Raw genomic sequence first — 17,267 nt, 5'->3', positions numbered from 1 at the left:
TCTCCACGTTCCCTGTTGCCATCTCTGCTTCTCTTTATTCATTTAACTTTCTGTTCACTGATGTCCTTCATCCACGGACACCTGCAAATCAGCTGAACTGGCAAGCATTCCCTCTGAAATTTCTTATCCCATTGGTTTTAGTTTGTGTTTGGCTTTTCCACAGTCTTAGACGTTGGCTTCTTATTGTTTCTACCATCACCACATAAAGGCAGAGGTTACTGTTCTTTCCCTTTAGCTCAAGTGAAAAGTGATTATCACTGGTGAAGAGCAGCTGGGCAGATGCCACCTTTAATAAACACAAAATAAAATGCTGCACAGAAATTGCCCTAAGGGCTGTCATAGCATCAGTGTAAACTATCAGTCATAACTGGATCTGTGATCACTCTACAGATTAGAGATGGCAGCCATTACTGCCAACATGAGTTATCCACTCCTATGCTACATGATCATACTTCTTCCCCCAAGTCTCCATGGTCACAGTAATTCTGCAACAATGGGACTACTCCTGCATTGCTCACCCATATGCATGAGCCATATGAGCCATACCATCTGGCTTTACAGCTTACACTAGTAGCACTGTAACAGCATTTGCAACTGCTTCTGTGGGACATTTGCTTTTGTTTCTGTGAAGCCTGACAGCCTCCGAACTGCAGCTCCTCTCTAATGTACAGTGAGCACTGGTCAGGGGTGCCAAGATGATAATGTCAGTTCCAGCATTACATCCGATGGCATCTTTCTGCTACCATGTGCAAAACTTCACACAGCCTTTTATCCCTAGTCTGCGCTTTTACACACATACATATACAGCTGTTAAAATTGCCAGCATTCTTCACCAAAAGGATGTTAACTCCTATGAATTTATCACTTTTACAGAAAGCTTTTTGGATAAAGGGAATTAAAACTGTTCTTCAAAATTATGCACATTCTTATTATGTGAAGTAAACATAATGCTGAAAGGGGGAAAAAAAGAAAAAAAAAGAGCATTCCATGCAGCCAGCAGCTGTCAAGCATCAAAGATTTCATTTCAACATTATGTCAAAAATCAGGATGCTTTAAGGCTCGTCAAAACATGAGTACATCTCCAAGGCAGATGTCTTAACTCTTGAGGCTGTTGAATGGCTGGATTATAGAAAACTTACCAAAAAAAGAGAAAAGGAAAAAAAAAAAAGCACCCACCCACACATGTAAAATTTTTAAGAAAGAAAAAGCATCCATACAAACACAACAATAACAGTTACCCTTACTTTTGGCTACCATTCCAATTTGTTGTCTGCATCTACTATATCTAGTACTCCTTTTCCTAGCTGCTAAGGCCCTTTCGAAGTGTCTTCGTATACTCTCTTGGTTCTGATTCCACTTGCTCTCCAGCTCTAAACAATTGTTACTCCCCATTTGTCTTTGCGTAGGTCATATAGATTTGTATATATGTTAAAATATACATTAATAGACTCTGCAAGAGTCTCAGGCTAAGGATAGAAAATTCATATAGGTAACAAATAAAAAAAGAAAAAGAAATTGTGTTTAATTTAACTTTGGTCTAAGCTAACATGTTACTAAGCATACTGCTTCACAGAATCTGTTATATACCTGTGCTCTAAAACTAAATAGTGGAAAAAATAATGTTCTCCAGAACTCACTGAGATTCAAATAGATGAATTCTTCAATTCCAGTGGCTTTAACTTGGCATCAGCACCACCTGAAATGGCTAAAAAAGCCAGTAGCAGAAGTGTTAAAGATATAAAAGACGTATTAATTGCATAAAGATGTATAAAACCAGTTCATATTGGAATTATGAACCAAATTATATCAAAACATCTTATTAACTTCAAGATTCTAGGGGAAACAGCCATTGACACAAACTATAGCAGCAACAGATGTCTAGACTCTCAGAAGGCCTTTGACAATTTTTCACTTGATGGATTAGTGCATATGGTATTAAATATAAGCTGCCCTAAGGAAAATTTCGAGACTGGATAAGGAAAATTGTAAGACTAAATAATTGGTTTATAGACAGAAAGCAGAAGATCAGACTTTAAAGTATCCATTCACCATAACATGGCAAGAATTGTTTTGCATGGGATTTATATCAGATAGCTATTCTTAATATTTTTATTAACAATTTACAGAAAAGAATTAAAAGAAAACGATGAAATCCGTCTATTGCCACCAGCGTCAGAGGTTAGGAACTGGTTAAAATGCGAAGAAATATTTACATTTCGATTAAAATATAAGCTCAAGGTGACATGGGAATTTTACGTTCCACATGTAGAATGATGCACCCAGAAATGGTAATTCCTTAATTAAATACAGGTCAAATAACAGGAAAACAGTGTAATGGAGAATGTGATCTAATTAGGTATGGTCACAGTTTTTACATTCATTGTCTAACACAAAGCAGAAATTTAAATGTATTTTGCTTTTCTCAGAAAGGTTCTTTTGTAAGCGAGAAATCCTCATGGAAATCCACGGGAGTCTCCCCACTAATTTCAATGGGTCAGGGTTTCACCAGAAGTGTCTACCATTGTTGGCTCTATCTAAATAAAGAAGGAAAATGTCACATGGGTAAGTAGTGAGGTTAAATGCAACGGGAAAGCTTTTCCACGAGAGAAAACTAGAACAAGTACAGATGGGGTGGGTAAATTTACCCTGATGAATTTGGTTGATTAATTTAAGGACTTCTTTCTGTAAATTAACCACAGTCAGACGCATCAGATGCAAATGGGCCTGTTTGAAATTACTTAACAAATGGTTCCTGTAAATATACATTACACTCTAGGAAAGTTCACTTTCCTAACATGCTTCTGGCTCACACCCACCTCTTCCCTTTGTGCGTAGAAATGAATGGCTATCACCTTCTGGATTGTTTCTAGAAGGTCAACAGATAGTTTAGACGAGTCTTACAGTTTTTGTAATGAAGATGCTCTCTCCTTGAACCTTAAAGATAAAAGTACACAGAAGGTCATTAAATTATGACTGGGTTTTTTAATTACACTGGAGCTGCTGCTGAAAGCCATATCCCTATTTATTGGGGAGGTGGGTAGCTTGGAGAGGGAGAGAGGGTTGTCTTTGAAGGATATCACCTTGAGGTATATCCTCACAGACAAAAAAGGGATTCTGTACAAAAAGACAACAGAATTCCTCAGAAGATACAGTTCACTGCTACCTTACACCATTGTGTTCCAGAGCTAGCATAGGAACTGCAGTCCCCAGATGACTATCACTCATTCTTCATGCCAAGTTAGAGCATTTTGTTTGAATTATGTTTCCAGCTTGCAAATTCTGTCAGATTTAGGTATGGAATCAAAAGAAATCGCTGCCTCAAATTCCATCCCACCTACAGTAGGAACAGAAGTTTCATGAGGTCACCCAGCTACCACAACTCACTATCCAGCACATTTATGTAAAACTGCAATCAACTTCAGGGCACTACCTTTGTCTTTTGCTTCTTTACTCTCCTGAATCAACTCTTTGGGTTTCCTCTTGCCTGCCTGTGTCTTAGGTTCTTTCCTCTGCATTTCGTTATCTAATCTACAAGAACTTTCTTTCACATGTACCTTCATTCCCCTTACACACACTCACTTGCCCCATTGAGATACCACATACTAACTACAAGTTTAAATGGAACTGAAAAATCACGGAATTTTGGAGTCCACACTACAATGAAATTGAAAGCAGGGCAGAAATCACTGCTTCAGTGATATTCAAACTACATAGTAAATTTTTTCTTAAAAATTATGAAGAGAACTGTAGAAGATAATACTACACTAGGAGACCTGGAAAATTTCATGATGTCGTAGAGGCTACATAAATATATCAATCAGAACATAAGTCTGAACACCTTCTTCTGTGCAGATGGAGGTCTTAGTGACCCTGGTCCTGATTCATCCCGCCGAACACTGGCATTTAACTGAGGTGCTTAAATAAGTAGCCTCTCATCTCAGGAGGCTTATGCTATCACAGAGAGACACAGACATACATTAGACATGCTGATTGGCTTTCTGGGTAATCCTGATCCAGAGGCGTCTGATTGCAGAGAGGACAAAACAGAATATCCTTAGCAGTGATACCTCAGTCTAGTGCTAGAATTAGCTGTGATAAACCCAGACTGTAGCATTTCGCCTAAAAGACCTACCAGCAAGCATTGTAACTTCAGGAAAAGATTAATATTAACATTATTGACTCCCTTAGAGCCTGTTTATGCTTCAACTGGAATTAAAAGAGCATATGAATTTTAAGTGGCTATTATGAACAACTAGGAATAACCGAGAGTGTAGGGAGATGTAGTTGGAATAAATATATAGGCACATACAATTATTCAGAAAGAATTCTGGAATGGCTATTCTTGACTAGCTTAATATATAGTCAAGCCCTCAGTCAAGATGGTTTGCTAGGTCAGGGGGACATAAAGATGGACATGGTTCTTAACAGAGAAATCCTGTATTGCAGACTATCAGCCTTGGTCAGCTGACTTGCCCTCTGGAGGTGCTCATCTAGCATTAGGAGTTACCTACATTCTCACCTTGTATGCTTTGGCAAAATATATAAAGTTATATGAAATAAATTGTGGTCATATCAGTCTCACAAGAATCTGGAGTAATTGGGAAGAGAAAAATTTACGAATTAGTATTTTTAATTATTTGAGACAATGTCAAAGTTAATTTATCCTTCATGGGATATTCTCGCTTCAACAGAAACAGCAGTTGCTCCACATATAATTCAACCTCTGCTTGACAGCCCACCGCAAAACTAGTATGGACAGGCCACTGAGCTGGCTCATTCAAAGAGAAAGAACATGTGGTCATGGGAGGAGATTCCTTGACACTTCTGAAATCTACATGGACCTCTGAAAAAAAGACAAAACTGGAAGTATTGTTACAGATGATCTATTCATAGATTATGAACAAAAAAAATCATACAAAAATTGATTAAAATAAATTGGAAGAGTAAGGATAAGATAGCTTTGTGAACAGAGGAATAATGAATTTCCAGGAAGAAGTGACAAAATTAAGTGTTACTAGTGTATTCAAGCACAAAAGTGGATAACATGAGCAGTGCTTAGTACATTTGAGGAGTATCCATCAATTCAGCATCCACAAAAGCCATTTCATCTTTCTGGGACTCACTGGGGATTTTGGTTTGGTCATATATTTCCTCTGCAATACTGGCTTTGAAGTGCTCTGGTGTTCTTTCGTTCTTTACCACAAGGTCTAACTGTGATGTTCACGCTGCTTTGAGCAGGGGTTTGCACTAGATGAATGCCAAAGGTCCCTTCTAACCTAAATTACTCTATGATTCTAGAATGTTTTTAAGACTCACAATTTCACAAATTGATCAGGTTGGGAAGTTTATCTTACTTCCCCAGAAATTAAAAGCTCCTTGGACCACATTCTATATTGGGTTAATATAATGCACTGCCCCACTGAAGCCAGTATTTTCAATAAAGGACAATGGCCCTCATACATCCATTGCCCAGAAGCTACAACCAGACCCATAAGAATGCTAACCATGGCTGTGAAAAGAAAAAGCCCTTGGTACACATGGAGTCCTATACAGGATGAAACTTCCTACCTAAAGGCTCTGTCTCAGAGACAGAACTTTTTGTAATCACTTTGTTTACGAGTAAATGCCAGATAACCCCTTATGTGATACTGCATTCTTCTGTTTTGGTGCAAAAAGGCCTCAAGTAATCAATTCCAGATCACCTATTCTTCTCATGGAAAAATGCTTATGAAGAGTTGCTCTTACCCGAAAACAGCCAATGATCATTATTAAAGGTTAATCATAATTAAACTCCGTACATGTGTGTAATTTTTCTGCTTTTTCACTTTTAATATCAGACATTCTATGTAAAATGCATTCATGCTGGCAAAAATAACCTCTTTTGCAAGAAAGAATAAAAGATTAACAAAAATATTAAAAATATTTTGAAAAATATATACATTTTCTTTTTAATGCTGATCCCATTATGTAACAGCTCTTACAATGTGTTCCTAGAATCATCTGGGTTAGGAAAAATTTCAGTCTGTAGGATTTCAAAGGCTATCTAAATCCAAGGCTCCTGCAGCATAATTTCACTAATCCTACACCACCCCTGACAGATAAGCATCTTGTTGAGTCTTGCATATTCCAGTGATACTGGTTACAAAACAGCCGTTGGCAGCCTTTGCTATTGCATAATTGCTCCTACGAGGGCTGAGTTGACTTTGCAGAGTTTGAAACTTGGCAAATATCTTATCTTCTTTTTTGAAGAGTCACAAAATAAAATCTAAATTTGGGATCCATTTTTCTTATAACTTAAACTGATTCTTACCAGCCATGAAAAAGCTAGGCTACCTCAGGTTGGTACTTAATATTTTGAACACACTGAAGATCTTTGCTGTGAAGTCGCTGTGTTCTTCCACTACACCTTTATTTCTGAAAGCAGGCCATTCTCTGCTCTTTTCTACTCCAGTCCTCCCTTCATAGCTCCTCCATACAAAAAGCAGATTCAGTGGTTGAACCCTCAACTTGACAATGAATTCAAAATTAGAAGGGACAAATTTGTCTATTCATATTTCTCACCACCAGAGTGCAAAGCTTTCTGAGTATTCTTAAAATAAGGGTTTTCTCCCTCCTGCTGAAGTTTAAGGCTATTCATTATTGTTGTTTTCTTATTAAGCAGTAGGAATAATTGATGACAGTAATCCACAGATATCCCTTTGAATGCTCACAGACATAATCAGGTCTATTTCATTACGTATCTTTAGATTTCAGCATGCAGTGACAGCATCTATAACATTTTATTAGCTCACTGCATAGGATTTCATTTTCTACTATCAAAGCAATAAACACTCAGATTAGAAAGGGACAGTGCCATCCGCAGCAACTTTCATACTACATGCACTCGTTCAGATTAAATGAAAGGGTACAACTGATGAGTGATTTGAATTAATAACACTCTCAGGGGGCAGAAGAAGCTACTGCCCCCTAGAACCTGTCTTCCTACTATGAAATATATTCCAGTTTTACTCATAACTTTAATAAGAGTTGCTTACTTAACTGCTGGAAACATGATGATTAGTATTAGGAACATTTAAATTCCAGTGCTCATAGAAACTCTGGAATATTAAAAACACCCAATGAAGGCTCAGCTGCTATTTGTAATTTGTAGACTGTGAGTGAATAAATGTTTCAAAGTGTTTTGTTGGTGAACTTCAGTGCGCATCATTAAGAAGGAGCAATGGGTAAAGATCCAAACAAAAAAAAGGCTGTTGCTCGGAGCCAACATTTTTTTCTGCCCTTGAATACAGGGGAAAAGCCACCAACACATGGGAGAAAAAAAAAAAGAAAAGCTTTTACCTTCACAGTACACAGCAGCCTTTGCTGATTCTTAGATCTTTCTCCTATGCTTCCTAATAACAGGAGCTGTCAATGTTTGCTCTAATGCTTAGATCAGCTCTGCAAATATATGGTGAATTAGCAAGAAGAATTCAAGGACATTTATCACAATAAATATCATACATACCCCCAAACTCCTGAATCTGTTTCAATGTCATGACATTCAGAAATGTAATTAGTCAACGAAAAAAATGTTGAAATTATGCCCTGCTCCAGTCTAAAGAAAATCAAATTTTAGTTTAAGGTATTATTTTGGTGATTTGGGTTTTTGTCTTCCTCATTTGATCAAATCTTTGGTCAAGGAGCTTACTTTCTAAGTAAAAAGCAGCACAGAGCCTGCAAGCAGAAAACTATGTTAATATTTAACTTGGACTAGAAGAATTCCCCATGTGTTGGTGGAATCAATGCACAGTGACTAGAAGAGTTGGTACTGACAATATATCTACCTGGAATAAGCAGAAAACTTTGTTGTAGTGACCAGGCAGCATATTGCAATTAAAATCTCTGTTTTTCCAGTTTAAGCTAATACTTCTGGCAGCTGACAAAAATTAAGCATTTCTGGTAAATGCTTTTTACATGCTTTTTATTACTCACAAACATTTAAGAAGTTAATTTTCATTTGACAAGGCTGAATTTCTCTCTGCTGCTTGTCTACTTAATGCACAGTGATGCTGTTGTTCTAATGGTGCAAAACCTGTATAAAAAGATGTCCATATCAATGTCAATTATGTGTGAGGGAAACTGAAGCAGAAGTAAAAACAAAATGTTGGAACACTTTTTGAAGACTCTACAAGGTATTTATCAAATTCCACAGAGGTAGTGGGACCAGCATACTTTTGCAAAATGCATTCTTTAAAAACCTTCTCAGTCCTTGACTCAGTAACAAAAGGAAAAGGTGGGAGATAAGCATTACCTGAAACCTTACCAGGATGACCCAGTTCTCTATTCTGTTGTCAGTCATCATGACCAACTTCCAAGTCAGGGTACAAAGCTAAGTTTCATCCTGCTTTTTCGCGGAAGTCAAATATGTTCCTGTTCTCAATTAAATCGATAAAGCTTTTATATTCATGGCAAGAAACAGAACTCTGCCCTACATCACCATGCTTCAACATACCTATCTATAAATAAACATCTAGCAAGCTAAAGAATTCAATTAAGTTTTCATTTCTCTCAGTCAACTGCAGATCACAGAGGAAGCTCCAATGACAGCAAAGACAGATGATGAAAACCTGATCAATTGCTATCACTTCAATTTAGATAAAAAGTCACTCACTTTTCAGCTCTGCTTGGTGCCCAGAAGAGATTAGATTAAAACTAAACCAAGAGGAAAAAAAAAATCTAAACAACAGCCAAAGAAAACCTTTTCCATGTCTTGTAAGTGTTCTCAGTTAATCCTACCATGTAAAGTCAGGCTACCAGCAACAGCTAAAAGCAAATTCCAGAAGCCTTTTGAAAGTTACCAGTACTACTGAGCTTTCAGCGAAAACCAGCATGAAAAGTTAAACTACCTGTTTGCTAAAGTTGTCCCTCTCTATACTGGATTTTGGACTACATTAGAGAACTTTCTAGAACATGATTGGGGCAAACATTACAAATTCTTGTGTCTGCATTACCCACTATTGTGTACAACTGTGCTGTGTGTGATTCCAAGAAGTTCTGGTGTTATTCAATTGTTATAAAGTCACTGCAGAAATTTGCTAAGATCTGTCTATCACACCCTGATTTATTTCAGTTTTGTGAAATGTAGATAAAGCACTGAGATGTAGGATCAGCAACTGATACGTTAATTTGTATTGGATAACAGTTTTGCAAGTGGTTTCATAAAGCAAAATACAAAGAATGTGAATTTAGCCCATTGTTATAAACAGAACACAAGTATAGGGAGAAGACATCTATTTCACCACCGCGATGCTGTCATCACATGTAAGAGTCCCTAAAGCAACAGAAGTAAAAAATCTTGACTTTATTTTAAAAAATCTATGCTTTATTTAAAAGCTGAGGAATTACACTTAGTTCATCCTACCAAATTCTGTGTACAACAGCAGTTCAAATATGAATAGCATATCTCAGCAGGCAGAATTAGCACCAAAGGAAACATTTTAACGAGAACAATATTAATCCTAGATTTTATCTTTCTTCTGTCAACATTTGTCGCTAGCACAAATCACGCAGTCACTTAACCCATCGTCTCGTGATGCCCAACCCTGTGGCTGCAACACACATCAAGGCCATCTATCACAGCCTTGGCCCCTCTTTGGAACCAAGCGTACTGCCAACGTACGACCATGCATCCCGTGGTGACACCCCCAGAGAAATATCTCTCATCACATAACTGAATATATCCCTCTTACACAGCTGGGCTTACCAACCCCATCTCAGGATTTAACGTACAGCCCATGCACTAACAGAGCTGCACTAAGGAGTGCAGCAAGGAGGGGGCTGCAGGTGCTCAGGACAGGTTATACATTGGCACCCGGTACAGCTGAGGGGCCCTCGGAGAGTAAACGGAGTACAGAGTGGATCACAGACTGTGTCAACTATTCTGCCGGGCTATACCAGGACTCCTATTGCCACCTCCACATGCTATGAATAATCCTTTGGCTTAAATTCTCTTTTCTAGCTGTCAACAATCAGCATAGTACAAGATAAAACAGAATTTTGCTGTAACCAAAAAGGACCAAAATACTTAAAGTACCATAAAATATATTCTTCTTTGAAAAATCTTCTATAGTATGACTTGGCCAAATCACCTCATAACGCCCCATGTTGGCTCAAAGCTGAGGGCGCTAATAAAACTGCGAGACAGAAAAATTCAAATACTTTTCTGCCCCTGCTGCTAAAATAAAACTGTTTTTCCTTCAAGCCTTCTATTATTTAACTCATGCAGTGCCACCATCTTGGTCAGCTAGTTTTTTTGAGAGTAGGTAAAGAGAGACAGAGAGCAACAAGCATATCGGTAGAGAGACACCACACAAGAAGTAAGTGCTAGCTGTGTACTTGCATATTTAGAGGGAAGAAAAATGGGATAGAAAATTTACACTAGACCAGGCAAGCAAAACAGTGGTAGCCTAAAAATCCAGCAGGCAGAGAGAGGATACAAAGTTGAATGGCAGAAGCCTTCACATCTTGCGGAAGCCACACACCTTCCAAACAATTCAGAGGTCCTAAAGCTGACCTGAGTATTGAGGCAGCCCATTCAGAATCCCTCTTCCCTACTTTACGCTGGCTGAGCCCACTTTCATTAACCATTTGTCTCTCCAGTTCCATATAAACTGTTAACTAATATTAACATTGTTAACAAGTTTTCTCCTATTTGGACAATAAACTCCAAATCTTAGCTCAGGACTGAGAAACTTCATGCAAAAACTAAAAAGCTTGATTGCACAGTATCCAGGGCTTACATCCCTCTCCACACCATCATTTATACACAGAAGTTATCTTGTCATGATGACCGTTGGACACACAAGCAAATAGCAGCAGAAGCCCAACAAATTTTTGCAGGATATCCCTGGGAAGACTGGATAGATGTGCAAACAGTGCTTTTAGTAGGGAATAACTTTATACTCACAGAGTTTCACTTAACTCAGCCAACATCTCAACACTTCCAAAGCTGGATACCACAACATAATTCACAACAAAAGTTAGCTGGCTGACATGCACCACACTAGTGCAAAAGGGTTGAAGTCAACCAGCTACAAGTATGGACAAGCCTTCAATTTCACAATTGTACAGACACTTGCAAAAGCATTGTTCGGCTGTAGGGTTTTCGTTGTTGTTGGTTTTCATATTCTTGTACACATTATTAGTCAACTACAACAAAAACATGGAAATGGTACAATGAGTAGCATTTCTCCAATAAGGCAGGAAAAGGGGATGTGTAGTTTCAATGGTTAAATTTTCACTGAAGCACTTCATGCCAGAAAACATCAGTTTAGGAAACTGCTGCCTTTTTTTTTTTTTTCCAGGAAACCATCTCTATTAAACAACATTTCTCTCTAAAAAATGCAGGACTGGTTCTTCTGCTGCAGTTTTAGACATTCATTCCAAAAATTGCTGGCATTATGTTCCAAGATTTACTTTAATTTTTATACTGTTATTATTATTCTACCCTCGATTCATAAAAGCACTGCACAGTGCCATGGCTACTAGAGAAAAGTGAGGAAATAATGAAAAAATAAAAATCAAAACACACATCAATATAAATACTCATTTGGAAATGAAATTAAGAATTGTTATTTTGGAAAAATACAGTAACCCTACCCTCAAAGAAAAAGAGACACCCATCAATTATATTCTCATTGTTTCCATTCCAGAGGAAGACTGGAGAATTATTACTGTAACAAGAAATAGAAGAGCCAACATTTTCCACAAACAACATGTATGATTTTACCCAACCCTACACCTGCTGCACCCCATCTTCAAACTGCATTTTCTCCCTTTCCTCTCCACAGACACATGGAAGGGATGAAACCTATCTGCAGACCATAACCAACAGCTTCCGTATTTATGAAGACCCAAAAGCTAATGTAAGCTTATTGCTGAGATGACAGTTGTGTCTAAGCAGAAGAAACACAGGGGAAAAAAGAGAGAAAAGGGATGAAACAAAACACCTGAAGTAGAAAGACTAGCTCAATAGTAGCTTTTTAGATCTTCCGAAAAGAGCAAATGAAGACAGAATATGGGCTGACTAAGCCTTGTCTAAACTAAGGCTGCTTGGAGGATATGTGGCAGCAGACCTGTGAAGCCTTAGCTTTTTACAGCAGCCCAGCAAAGGGCACACACATCACAGTGTGATTTTGCATTATAAGGAACATCTACCACATAAAACCAGTTCCGCTTGGTTGTGTGATTATATGTGGAATTCTGGGATTTGTTCAGCTTTGTTATGAATTTACTGCTATACTATTTTTCAGAGACATTTCTTTTCCTAGATGCCCAGAGTCAGCATTTGATTGATTAGTGTGGTTTTTCTGGCTTACCCACTAAGTTGATTTGAACAATTCATTTGTTAATATAGTGAAAAACATGTTCAAGATTACAAATTGTTTAACAAGTCTTGACAAACAAGTCCCTTGGTGGTCTTGAAGTTTCTCAGAAGCAGATGGATGAGGTACAATTTTATAGATTCTCTTTCCTATTTGTGTAAAGCTGCTAAGGTCTGAAATAGGCTTTAGTGCAAACAAGGGGCATTGGCAGACAATAAAGAGACAATTGCCTGTGTTAACACAACAATTAATTTATTTGCAGAGAACCACTCAGTCTATTTGTTACCAGAAATGTGCTAATTATTCCTGCTAATTACATGCAAAACCTTCATTATCACCTATATGAGGAAGAGGACCCCTCAGGTTTCAGTGACAAATTAATTACTGTGTTTTCCTTCTGAATGTAATTCTAGACAGTCCCTGTTATCTAAAAAATAAATTGGCTAGCAGGAAGCTTGTCTCTCAGAGACGTTCTGCAAACTAAAAGCAAACATACAAATATCATATCCAGTTACTATTGTTATTTTTTCAGGTAGGTATACGCTGAAGCTCTCAGAACTACTATATTAATTTACAAGCTCTTAATCCTAATAAAATATACCATGCACTGCTAAATTCCACTATGTAACTGCTTTCAGAGCCCTTTACACATCTATAAAACAATGGATAAGATGGCAGGCATTAAGGTTTAAAAATATAGCAAATAAGCCCAATGGTAAACTACACAGTCAGTACAACATAGGTATCATTTCAGTGAATAAAGATGATTTAAAATTCATAATAACTGAAGTGAAAAGGACAGCAAAGTGGCTGAATTACCCAGTCTTTCATTACCACCATTCTAATTCAACACACAGGACACTCACCACCAAGTTCTTGCAATGCATGTCAGGGGAAGTTTCATGCAGAAGGGTGAGGAATAGGAGGCACACAGGATCAAGGTCTTGGTTTGGAAGGTAGGAAACATGGTGAGCGAAGGAGTTACAGCACAATGAATCTGGCAGAGGGATAAATGGAGAGGCTGCAGTGAATTCTCAACACACAGGCAGATAAATCAACTATTTTAAAAAGATGTTTTTAAATCTCTTAAATTTTGCTTAGAACCCGTTAGGTAAGTTTCACCCATTCCTATATGACACCTTGCCAAAAGCCTGCCTCTACTTCCATTAAAAGGTGCTCTGGAGTATAGTACCCACTGTCCATCCTACTTACAGTTACTCGAGGCCTCCTCAATTTCTGTGTTTGGCACAGTAGAACATGAATACCTTAACAATTCAGAGTATCAGCAGCATCCATTAATGGGCACATGAACATCATCGTACAATTCCAGAATGTGGACTTCAACCACAACTTTAGCAGCACCAACAACACTACATTGTACAAAGCAACAGCTAATCCATGGCTGGATACAAATTGTGTATTGTCAGTCTTGGCAATACAGCAGGGGTGGGATAGAGTAGCTCAGATAGGGCTACTGAAAGGCTAGAAATACAGTTTCATAGTGAATCAGGTGATGATTAGCACCCACACAAGGTCATATTTCAACAGCCACTCCACCTTATGAAGATAAAGCAGGAGTGGAGGAGTGGATTCAGACTCTGGATGTCTACAAGACACAGTCCCACCTCTCCAGACCATCAGCACAGAAAGGCAATGCCCAAGAGTGCTGAACCTAGCCTTAGAGACCAGTTTATCCATGACTCACTGGACCTATGCCCTTCCTTCACTTTAATCTGGGTATTACTTGTCATACAGCCCTCTCTACTACGTAAAGCGTAAGATACTTATCTTCATCTTTACTTGCATTTGTAGCCCATTCCTCAGACCCTCGTATCTATATTGTATATCAAGAGACTGACTTAAGCCCCTAATTCACCCATGATACCTCCCATGCCTACTTGTTTCTGGTTTTAAGTAACTGTGTCGCTGCTTTCTGCAATGTTCTCCCTCAGAGGCAGGAAACCCCCATAAATAACTATAGGGCAACTTCATTATTCTTGAAGTCTACCTTCATCCTCTCCTTTCACTTGAGGCCTTCAAAAACCGCAGTAACAATAACGTTAATGATATGCTCAGCTTCCATACGTTGTATACCGAATACAGGTTTCACTGCAGTTTCCATCTGCATATCTTGGTTTGTCTCTTGTGTCAGAGGTTAAGTTCTCCAAAGCAAGAGCCATCTCTGGTGTATTCTTGTAGTAGTTAGCATGTCTTAAACACTACTTGACTATAATTAATAATAATAGAAGTAGTAGTAGTAGTAAGAGGAGGAGGAGGAGGAAGCACAGTGCAAGTTTTCCAAACCAGAAATGCAGGGAAAGAGTCAACATTTGGAGGCCAATACTACTTTTGTCATTATTACAAAAAAAAACTTTTAAAGGTTAATGGCAGACCAGCAGAGAAAACATGCCAACTGGCATGTAAACACAGCTGCATGCACTTATAATTTTTATTTTAGTCTGTAATCCTAACTAAGGTTCTGGCATATATGCATTGTCTATGTTTGTGTCCTCTAGCTCAATACCCACTTCCATTCGAATAAATCAGAATGAAAACAAGTGGAAGAAAAGGAGGAGTACTGTACTGCATCTGAGTGCAGCAGTTTTTTTGTTTATTTTTAAGTCAGAGACATTCATGTAAAAGTTAGAATGTGTATGGTTTTATTTCCCCAAAATAGTAACTCATAAAATTATGCCTGAAGTTCAGACCCTGCCACCAGCATAGCAGCTGCTTTGCTGAAAGGATATTAGTCCAGTCCATGAGGATAATAAAACAAACTTTTTACATATGAAAAATTCTCACCTCCAAATCCTAGCTTATTATCAGGTTTTCTGTTCCAAAGCACAGGAAGGTTTCCTTGGCATAAGCAAACCTGAAATTTAGAATACACTTTTTTAACCCGTATATCACCATCACCCTGTACGACTGAAAACCTGACAAGAGAACAGAACAGTTAGCATTGCTGCTAGGCCTGTAACAAGTGGCCTCCAACCTATTGTACCCAAAAGTAGTTCAGATCCAGAAAATGTAAAATTAATCCATGATCAACCCATTGAAAATTGGTCTCAACAAGCAAGAGTTTAGCAGCAGAATGCAAAAGCAGGGCATAACTTATTTATGATAGAAAGACCTTTTTTCCATTTATTATAGCCAGGTTGCTCACTAGATTCTTTTATCTGTTTGTCAATAGCAAGAACAGCAACATTTGACTGACTTTGACAGATGGCTGGCAACAGGGAGGCCATGGGGCAACAAGAGTAGGAGGATTCTAAATTTGAGGGGAAAGTGATGGAGGAGAGGGATTGATCTGAAAAACAGAGGTGCATAAAGAGAGCTGCATGGCATCAAAAATTATTGAGAGCTGGAAGTGAAGGGGAAGATGGAAAAGCAGGTGATTTCAGCCTATTTTTGCTACGACACAGAGGAGGAACAAGACATTGCTTTCACAGTGAAACATTTGAGCAATAAAATCATTAGTTTGCCTAGAAGGCAAACCCTTTCAACATGGGCCTTAATATCTTCTAATCTGCCTGGACTGAATTACGAGGACAGATTTTTGGCCTGGCCTATACCACAAAATATGAGTAGGGTTAAGAGCATTCAAAGTAGCTGACAAGATGCTGAAGCAGAAGAGAACCTTCCCGCAGAGACTAGAAAGTAGGGGTCAGCACTAGATTAGCTGACACATAGACTGCATCTTGTGTTCCAGTGACTTCATCATTTTACTTAAACCTATCAGCATGTAAATTAGCAATATAAAAAAATTATAAACTCTTTGTCATAGCTAGAGACGGCAACTATGTGACAAAGAATGACTCAGTAATTTTCTTGCTTCTTTCCTATGTATGAAGTTTTTAGAGATTACCTCCTCTCTTCCCATTCCTTCCCGTTAGTAGTCAGAATTGTTACAATTGTAACAGTTTAGTAGTAAGGGCAATTTTTTCAAATGTAGGAGCCTAGAGACTTATACCTCTACAGCTACAAAGGATATGGATCCACCCTTCCTGCCGACACCAACACTGGTCTATCCAGTTCTCCAAGAGAAGAAGCAAATGTTGAAGTTGGAAAGAACTGATCTAACTCAGAATTATAGTACTACTAGAATTTATTTTATGAAAATCCACATGCACTAAAATACCAACTAATTTTAAACTCCTTTACATTTGGCGAGGAGGGGGAAGCAGTTGTTGGGTATGGGATTTTTTTAGATCTACATTTTCCTTCAGGTTTTCACATGCTCCTGCATAAACATTTCCTGGCTCAATATTGTGTTTACTCACACCACAGTTCTTCCACAGAGGCATTTACTTCCTGCTGCAAAGAAGGGGGAGGGAGGCAGTGTGCAGTGTAGCACCATTTATCCTTTTCAGACAAGGTTTGATTTAGAAAAGAACCAGCCACAACTTGCTGGGTACCAGGAGCCAAATAAATGATTTTACTGTTTGATTATCCACATCATCCAAAAACAGCGTAAGTGGCAATTGGCTTGCTTCCTGTCATACTGGGACCTGGGTTGCACAACAAGTTTGTCTTGCGCAGAAACGCTGGGTTTCTGGAGTTGTTAGGGTCCTGGAACTGTTAGTTTTCAATTATCTTGTCTTGGACGAAGCACTTTAACTCCTCCCTGTTCTCTAGCACAGCAGCTAAAATGGAGCCATCCTGCTGCAGCCTGTACAGCCAGCAGCTTCCCTAGGGACCCCCACACCCTTCCCCTCACATTAATGAGTGGCTAACTGAGTAAATAGAAATAAATTAGCAATTAACTTATCCTGGTAGATGTCAAGGAAGAAGAGAATCCCAAAGAGGAATTTAAACAGGGAAAAAGATGTGTGAGCTTTACAGTTCAGCGTAAGAAAGAGCACTTGCATAAGACACTGCATACAAGAAAATAAAATGGTTTTAAAC

At 38.4% G+C, this 17,267-nt stretch overlaps 1 long non-coding RNA gene across 1 annotated transcript in view; it reads right to left on the bottom strand.

The window, feature by feature from the left end:
- LOC143157182 (uncharacterized) overlaps positions 1-17,267 on the bottom strand; it is a 322,941-nt gene that overhangs the window by 280,987 nt on the left and 24,687 nt on the right. The window contains exons 3-4 of the long non-coding RNA XR_012994740.1: positions 15,165-15,234; positions 13,229-13,359 (exon numbers count right to left, since the gene is read on the bottom strand). This is a non-coding gene — a long non-coding RNA (uncharacterized LOC143157182). The remainder of the gene's footprint in view (positions 1-13,228; positions 13,360-15,164; positions 15,235-17,267) is intronic.

The sequence above is a fragment of the Aptenodytes patagonicus genome, chromosome 2 (assembly GCF_965638725.1).
Source record: "Aptenodytes patagonicus chromosome 2, bAptPat1.pri.cur, whole genome shotgun sequence".
Taxonomy (NCBI): domain Eukaryota; kingdom Metazoa; phylum Chordata; class Aves; order Sphenisciformes; family Spheniscidae; genus Aptenodytes; species Aptenodytes patagonicus.
The sequence above is the reverse complement of the archived record's forward strand: the minus strand, read 5'-3'. Positions and strand labels throughout refer to the sequence as shown.